This window comes from Phyllostomus hastatus, unplaced genomic scaffold, assembly GCF_019186645.2.
Source record: "Phyllostomus hastatus isolate PE091 unplaced genomic scaffold, TTU_PhHast_1.1 phas_scaffold_39, whole genome shotgun sequence".
NCBI classification, from domain to species: Eukaryota; Metazoa; Chordata; class Mammalia; order Chiroptera; family Phyllostomidae; genus Phyllostomus; species Phyllostomus hastatus.
Genome location: NW_025334028.1, coordinates 13782424 through 13791465, shown reverse-complemented (window position 1 = coordinate 13791465; position 9042 = coordinate 13782424).

The window sequence follows — 9042 nt, the reverse complement described above, 5'->3', positions numbered from 1 at the left end:
GGGTTTATTTTTGGCCCCTCAATTCTGTTCCATTGATCTGTTTTTTTCTGCCAATACCATGCTGTTTTAAATATTGTTGTTTTGTAGTATAATTTGCAGTCAGGGAGTATAATACCTTTGGTTTTGTTCTTTTTGCCCAGGATTGCTTTAGCTATTTGGGGTCTTTTATGGTTTCATACAATGTTATACATTGTCATAATGCCTTGCTACTTCCCTCCATAATGCACATGGAATATGATTATATATCTCTTTGCATAATTATTCATTAAAATTCTGTCCCCCATCAAGGGGACATGAGGTGTTTCTTTCCAGTCAACCGTATGTTCTAAATCTGACACTTAGTAGAAATTCAATACATAGTTATCTAAGTTAATTGATACAGTAACATTGTACTTCAGAAGGGCTTGGGCAACAATGATCTGAGAATTCCTAGAGGCTCAGAAAGACTTTGAGACTCATAAGACTGCTATCTTAGGAGATTGAAATGGTGTTGAGAGAAGACTGAGTAGTATAATTTTAAGCTTTGCATTTTTATTTTTATAATAAAGTATATGGTTTTTTAATATTAATAAGTAGCTCATCTGAGCAAATTTTATTATGAAATTACTTTTCTTTCGTTGGAACATACAAATGACTCCTTTCAAAGTGTCCTTGTTTTTTTCTACCCTGTGCTCTGCCACCATTTATCACTCAGAGAATGAGGCCACAGTTTAGAAGGTGAAAATGAAAGGAGGGAGTCCAGAAGACAGATGCTGCAAATCCTGGCTGACAGACTGGGCGTCCCAGACCTGGGACTGTGTTAAATCTTCCTAGGTCTGTGTTCTGTAAAGCAGTATAAGCAAAATTTCCAGATGGAAACTGATGCACATATATCCTCAATTATATGCATGGTACAACTTAATGCCACATAAAGCAATGATAAAGTCTTCAAGATATTTTCAGGGGTGACATGTTGTAGGAAGAGGAATGAGGGCTTGAGTCACAGAGATCTTCAACCTGCCTCCCACATTTTGCTGGGTCTCATTTATAAAACAGCCTATAATTATAACTAAGTGAACAAAAGCATATAAAACACACCATAAAATCAAAAATGTTTAATCCCTTTACCTATTACTAAGGAATCAAATCTATAGTGAGCTGTTCTGTATTTTAATTGAATCACTTTAAATATTCTGGTTATAATATTGTACTCTATTTTTATAAGATATTACCTTTGGAGGAAACTAGGTGAAGAGTACCTGAGATCTCTCTGTGTAACTTTTTACAACTGCATGTGAATCCACAATTATCTCAAACAAAAAGTTTAATTCTAAAAACTCTAGAGGAAGAGGGAGGAGAACCTCAATTCATATAGAGCACAACTGAGGGAACAGTTCATTCTGACACTGTTTTGGTATTGCTACAATCAAGCCAAATTGAATTCTATTTGAATTAACTGTGTATAGTACTGTGTATTAGAAACATGAGACTTTTGGCCAAGACAGAGGCATGGATAGATACACCTTGCCTCCTCACACAACCAAAAGAAGGACAACAACAAATTTAAAACAAAAAATAACCAGAATTACCAGAAAATTGACTGTATGGAAGTCTGACAACCAAGGAGTTAAAGAAAAAACATTCATCCAGACTGGTAGGAAGGGTGGAGACACACAGCCAGGGTGAAGAAGACTGAGGCAAGGTGGCCGCTGGAAGACCTGGTGAGGCAGTGGCTGATGGAGTGGGCAGTCCCACATTTGCATGCAGATAAACCAAGATGAACAACTGGGGAATGAGACAGACCATGAAACCCAGTATTCCAGTACAGGGAAATAAAACCTCAAAACCTCTGACTAAAAAAACCTTTGGGGTTTCAGCATCAGGAGAAACTCCCAGTCTCACAAGAGAGTTCATTGGAGAGACCCACAGGGTCCTAGAATGTAGTAAAAAACACCCACCCAGAATCAGCACCAGAAGGGCCCAATTTGCTTGTGGGTAGTGGAGGAAATGACTAAAAGCCAGCTGAGAGCTGAATAAGCAGCATTGTTCCCTCTCAGACCCTTTCCCCACTGACAGTGCCACAAGGCAGTGACATGGGTTGCCCAGTCCTGGCAAATACCTAAGGCTCTGCCCCTTACTACATAACAGGTGCACCAAGACAAAAAAATATGGCCCAAACAAAAGAACAGATCAAAGCCCCAGAAAAAAATACAACTAAGTGATGAAGTGATGAACATATTGGATACAGAGTTCAAAACACTGGTAATCGGGATGATCACAGAACTGGTTGAGTATGGTCATAAAATAGAGGAAAAAGTGAAGGTTATGAAAAGTGAAATAAAGGAAAATGTACAGGGAGCCAACAGTGAAGGGAAGAAAACAATGACTCAAATCAACGGTTTGAAGCAGAAAGAAGAAACAAACATTAAACTGAAACAGAATGAAGAAACAAGAATTTTTTAAAAAGGATAGGCTTAGGAACCTCCAGGATAACTTTAAACATTCCAACATCCGAATCATAGGGGTGCCAGAAAAAGAAGAGGAAGGGCAAGAATTGAAAACTTATTTGAAAACATAATGAAGGACACCTTCCCCAATCTGGCAAAGGAAATAGATTTCCAGGAAGTCCAGGAAGCTCAGAAAGTCCCAAAAAAGTTGGATACAAGAAAGCACACACCAAGGCACATCATAATTACATTACTCAAGATTAAAGATAAGGAGAGAATCTTAAAAGCAGCAAGAGGAAAGCAGAGAGTTACCTGCAAAGGATTTCTCATAAGATTATTAGCTGATTTCTCACAAGAAATCTCTCAGGCAAGAAGGGGCTGGAAAGGAGTATTGAAGTCATGAAAGGCAAGGTCCTACAACCAAGATTACTCTACCTAGCAAAGCCATCATTTAGAATGGAAGGGCATATAAAGTGCTTCCCAGATAAGGTCAAGTTAAAGGAGTTCATCATCACCAAGCCCTTATTAGATGAAATGTTAAAGGTACTTATCCAAGAAAGAGAAGATAAAAACTATGAGCAGTAAAATGACAACAAATTCACAACTATTAAGAACCAAACCTAAAAAAACAAAAACATGCTAAGCAAACAACTAGAAGAGAAACAGATTCACAGAAATAGAGATCACCTGGAGGGTTATCAGTAGGGAGGGTGAGGGGGGAGAATAGGGGAAAAGGTACAGGGAATAAAAAGCATAAATGATAGGTACAAAATACACAGGGGAAGGTTAAGAATAGTATGGGAAATGGAGAAACTGAAGAACTTACATGTATGACCCATGGACATGAACTAAGGTGGAGGAATGCAGGTGGGAGGAGGAATATAAGGTGGAGTGGAATAAAAGAGAAAAAAATGGGAAAACTGTAATAGCATAATCAATAAAACATTTATAAAAGAAAAAGAAAGCATGAAAACATTCTTTTATGGTTTTCCTCAAGTATGTGCAATTCCTTGTATTGAGAATTGCACATCTAAATGCAAGAATGTTTAGAACAAGAGATAAGTGGCATAATTTTCAGCATATGTGACCGTGTTTCTCAAACACTACCTCCCTGATAAGGCTGAAGTTTCTACAACACTGGAAACATACTTAAGGCATTCCTTCCATCACTACCTGGCCACCCATCTTTTTTAAACTCTCCCTCTCTCTCATTCTCTTGTTCTCTCTCTCATTCTAAAAGAAATAAAACTCTAACACTACAGAGAAGGGCAAAACATGACAGTCACTTTTAACCTTCTAAAGTTGACCATTCTGTTATCAATATTATAAAAATTTGCTAGGTATCCTTTAAGACCTATTTCTTTCAAGTTATAAATACTCACTGATCACAAACACTCACAATATTATGCTATTCATATTTTCTGTGACTTGCTTTTCTTTACCTTATAGGTTCTATAAATTAGTTATGTTTTTCTCAGTGATATACAGGATATTCCCAATTACTCACTATTATGAACATAACACTGTATCCTTTTACTATGTTCTTTGCACAAATGTAAAATATAACCATAGTATAATTCCCTAAAAATAATGTATTTCATTTTTAACATTGATAGATACTGTTATAATTCTCTGCAAAAAAACTGGACACATTTACATTTACACCAGTAGTAAACCAGGGTCCATTTTCACCTCCTCAACTTAAATTTTAAGGACAAGTTCTGCCCAATAAATTTTTGTACAATTATAGAAATGTCTTGTATCTGTGTTATCTAATACAGTTGCCACAAGCCACATTTCAGTATTTAGCACTTGAAATTTGATATGTATAATTAAAAAACTGAATCTTAAATTTAATTTAAATTATTATTTTTTGGCACAAGAGAGTATAATACTTCAAATTTTTTTATTGTTGTTCAAGTACAGTTGTTTTTACTTTCCCCCCATCACTTCCCACAACCAAACCATCCCCACTTACCACCTTTGATTCTACCCCCATTTGGTTTTGTCCATGCATCCTTTACAGATGTTCCTGAAAACCCTTCTCCCTTTCCTCCCATTATCCCCTCCCATCCTCCTCTCTGGTTGCTTTCAGTTTCCTCTTAATTTCAATGTCTTTGTGTGTATTTTGCTTGCTTGTTTGTTTTGTTGATTAGGTTCCACTTATAGGTGAGATCATATGGTATTTGTCTTTCACCACTTGGCTTATTTCACTTAGCATAATGCTCTCCAGTTCCACCCATGCTGTTGCAAAGGGTAGAAGCTCCTTCTTTCTTTATGCTGCATAGTATTCCATTGTGTAAATATACCATAGTTTTTTGATCCATTCATTTACTAATGGGCACCTAGGTTGCTTCTAGCACTTGGCTATTGTAAATTTTGCTGCAATGAACATTGGAGTGCATAGGTTCTTTTGAATAGGTGTTTCAGTATTCTTAGGGTATAATCCCAGCAGTGGAACTGCCAAGTCAAAAGGCAGTTCCATTTTTAGTTTTCTGAGGAAATTCCATACTGTTTTCCACAGTTACTGCACCAGTCTACATTCCCACCAACAATGCAGTAGGGTTCCCCTTTTTCCACAATATCTCCAACACTTGTTGTTTGTTGATTTGTTTATGACAGCCATTCTCACTGGTGTGAAGTGGTATCTTATTGTGGTTTTAATTTGCATCTCTCTGATCGCTAGTGATGCTGATCATCTTTTCATATATCTCAGGGCCCTCTGTATGTCCTCCTTGGGAAAGCGTCTTTTCAGGTCCTTTACCCATTTTATAATTGCGTTGTTTATCTTCTTGGGGTGGAGTCATGTGAGTTCTTTATACAGTTTGGAGATCAAACCCTTCTCTGAGGTATCATTGCCAAATATGCTTTCCCATACAGTTGGTTCTATTTTCATTTGGATGCTGTTTTCTTTGGCCCTGCAGAAGCTTTTTATTTTGATGAGATGTCATTTGTTTATTTTTTCCTTTATGTCCCTTGCTCTAGGGGACATATTGGTGAAAATATTGCTACATGGAATGTCTGAGATTTTCCTGCCAATGTTTTCCTCTAGGACTCTTATGGTGTTACAACTTATATTTAAGTCTTTTATCCACCTTGAATTTATTTTTGTGTATGGTGTAAGTTGGTGGTCAAGTTTCATTTTTTTGCATTTAGCTGTCCAGATGTCACGACACCATTTTTAAAGAGGCTATATTTTTACTCTATTTTGTGTTTCTTACCACTTTCTCAAATATTAATTGACCATAGAGACTTGGGCTTACTTCTGGGCTCTCTATTTTGTTTCATTGGTCTTTGTGTCTGTTCTTATGCCAGTACCAGGCTCTTTTGATTATAGTGGCCTTCTAATACAGTTTGATATCAGATATTGTCATCCCTCCTACTTTGTTCTTCTTTCTCAAAATTGCTGCAGCTATTCTGGGACACTTATGGTTCCATATAAAGTTTGAACTGTTTGGTCTATATCTGTGAAATATGTAACTGGTATTTCAATAGGGCTGGAATCTATAAATTGTTTTGGGTAGTATGGACATTTTGATGATATTAATTCTTCCCATCCACGAACATGGTACATGCTCCCATTTGTTTGTTTTCATTAATTTCTTTCTTTAATGTTTGATAGTTTTCTGAGTAGAGGTCTTTTATTTCCTTGATTAGGTTTTTTCCTAGTTATTTTATTTCTCTTGTTGCTATATCAAATGGAATTTTTTTTTCCTGATTTCTTTTCCTGATATTTCATTGTTGGTATACAAAAATGCCTTTGATTTCTGAATATTGAATTTGTATCCCACAACTTGTCAACCTTGCCAAATTCATTTACTAGGTTAAGTCCTTTTTTGGTGTAGTCTATAGGATTTTCTATGTACACTATCATGTCATCTACAAACAATGACAGTTTTGCCTTCTCCTTTGCAATTTATATGTCTTTCATTCTTTTTCTTGTCTGATTACTATGGATAGGACTTCTAATACTATGTTGAATAGAAGTGGTGAAAGCAGGCATGCTTGTCTTGTTCCTGATCTTAGTGGGAAAGCTTTTAGTTTGTGCCATTGAGTCTGATGTTGGCTGTAGATCTCTCATGTATGGCCATTATTAGGCTGAGGAATGCTCCCTCTATTCCCACTTTGCTAAGTGTTTTTATCATACATGGGTGCTGTATCTTATCATATGCTTTTTCTTTATCTATTGATATGATCATGTGATTTTTATCTTTCCTTTTCTTTATATGATATATTATGTTTATTGACTTGAGAATATTGTACCATCCTTGCATCTCTGGGATGAACCCCACTTGATCATGATGTATGATCTTTGTAATGTATTGCTGGGTGCAGTTTCCCAATATTTTGTTGAGGATATTAGTGTCTATGTTTATCAGCGATATTGGCCTGTAGTTTTCTTTCTTTGTTGTGTGTTTATCTGGTTTTGGGTTTCCAATGATGCTGGCTTCATAAAAAAGAGTTTAGGAGTATTCCATCTTCTCAGATTTTTTTAATTGTCTGTAACAGATGGGGGATAGCTCTTCCTTAAATGTTTTGTCAAATTCTCCTGTGAAACTGTCTGGTCCAGGGATTTTGTGTGTCTGAAGTTTTTTTATTACTGCTTCAATTTTGTCAGTTGTTATTGGTGTGTTCTGGGTTTCTGCTTCTTCTTCATTGCGTTTTGGAAGACTATATTTTTCTAGAAATTTTTCCATTTCACCTAGGTTTTCAAATTTCTTGGCATATAGTTATATGTAGTGATTTCTTACAATCCTTTGTATTTCTGTAGTATCAGTTGTAATCTTTCCTCTTTCATTTCTAATTGTGTTTATTTGGGCTCTCTCTCCTTTCTTCCTGATGTGTCTGGTTAAAAACTTGTCAATTTTGTTTATCTTTTCAAAGAACCAGCTCCTGAATTTATTGATACTTAGAATTGTTCCTTTATTCTCTATGTCATTTAATTCCACTCTGATCTTTGTTATTTCCTTCCTTCTACTTGCTCTGGGCTATCTTTCTTGTTGTCCTTCCAGTTCTTATAGATGTAGGGTTAGGTTGTTTATTTGAAATGTTGCTATTTTTTTTTAGGTAGGCCTGTGTCGCTATGAACTTCTCTCTTAGGACTGTCTTTGCTGTGTTCCATAAGTTTTTAATTGTTGTGAGTTCATTTTCATTTGTTTACAGAAACTTTTTTTCCCTTGATCTCGTTCTTGACCCATTTATTGCTTAATAGCATGCTATTCAATCTCCATGAATTTGAGTGTTTTTGAGTATTTCCTTTGAGGTTGGTTTCTAGTTTCAGTCTTTTGTGGTTGAATAATATGCCTGATATGATTATTTCAATTTTTCTTGAATTTGTTGAGTCTTGTTTTGTGTCCTATCATGTGGTCTATCTTTCAGAAGAGAGCCAACATAAACAGAATCACAAAAGTAGCAAGTTCAGGAGATCAAGGATACTGCACCACTGAATCTCACATGTCTCATACCATAGAAGTTCACACCACAAACTCAGGTAGTCAGGACAGATCAATTTCAGAAGCAGAGGCTATTAAGAAGAGTCTCACAAACAATGGGAAGACAAAGAAACCCCAAATAAAATGAAAGGAGGAAGCCTCAGAAAGAATGCTAAATGAAATACAGGCAAGTCAACTATTAGATACTATGTTCAAAGTAATGGTAATGAAGTAGCCAAATGAGCTCACTGAGAATTACCAAACACTCCAGGGAAACTATGATTAACTCACTACAAACTATATTAACATGTAAAAGAAAATAGAAACTATCAAGAAGAGCCAAGAGGAAGTGAAGAATACAATTTATGAATTAAAGAACACAGTAGAAGGAACCAAAAGCAGGCTAGATGAAGCAGAGGATAAAATCAGCAAGTTAGATGACAATGTAGAAAAAAACTCCCAGAAAGAGTAAGAAAAGGAAAAAAAAGGAATGAAGAGGGGTTAAGGGAACTGCAGGACAACATGAAACATAATAATATCCATATAATAGGGATACCAGAAGGAGAAGAAGAAGAGCAAGGGATAGAAAACATGTTTGAAAAAGTAGTGATAGAAAATTTCCCTAATATGATGACAGAAAAAGTCACACAAATCCAGGAAACACACAGAATCCCAATCAAGAGGAACCCAAAGAGGCCTACTTCAAGACACATCATAATTAAAATGGCAAAATTCCAAGGCAAAGAGAGAATCTTAAAGGCAGCAAGAGAGAAACAGAAAGCAACATACAAAGGAGCCCAAATATGACTAGCAGCTGACTTCTGAATGGAAACACTCCAAGCCAGAAGAAATTAGCAAAGAATATTCCAAGTAATGAAAAACAAAAGCCTGCAACCAAGACTACTCTACCCAGCAAAGCTTTCAATTAAAATGGAAGGCCAAATAAGGAGCTTCCCGGACAAAAGAAGGCTCAAAGAATACATCCCCGCCAAACCAGCCCAGCAAGAGATGCTAAAGAGGCTGCTTTAAGAAAGGGAAGAAAAAGAGTGAGAGAGAGGGAAACACAGGTACAAATGGAGTAAAATGGCAATGCATAACTATCTATCAATAATAACCTTATATAAATAGATTAAATGCTACAATCAAAAGACATAGGGTAGCTGAATAAATAAGAAAATGTGATG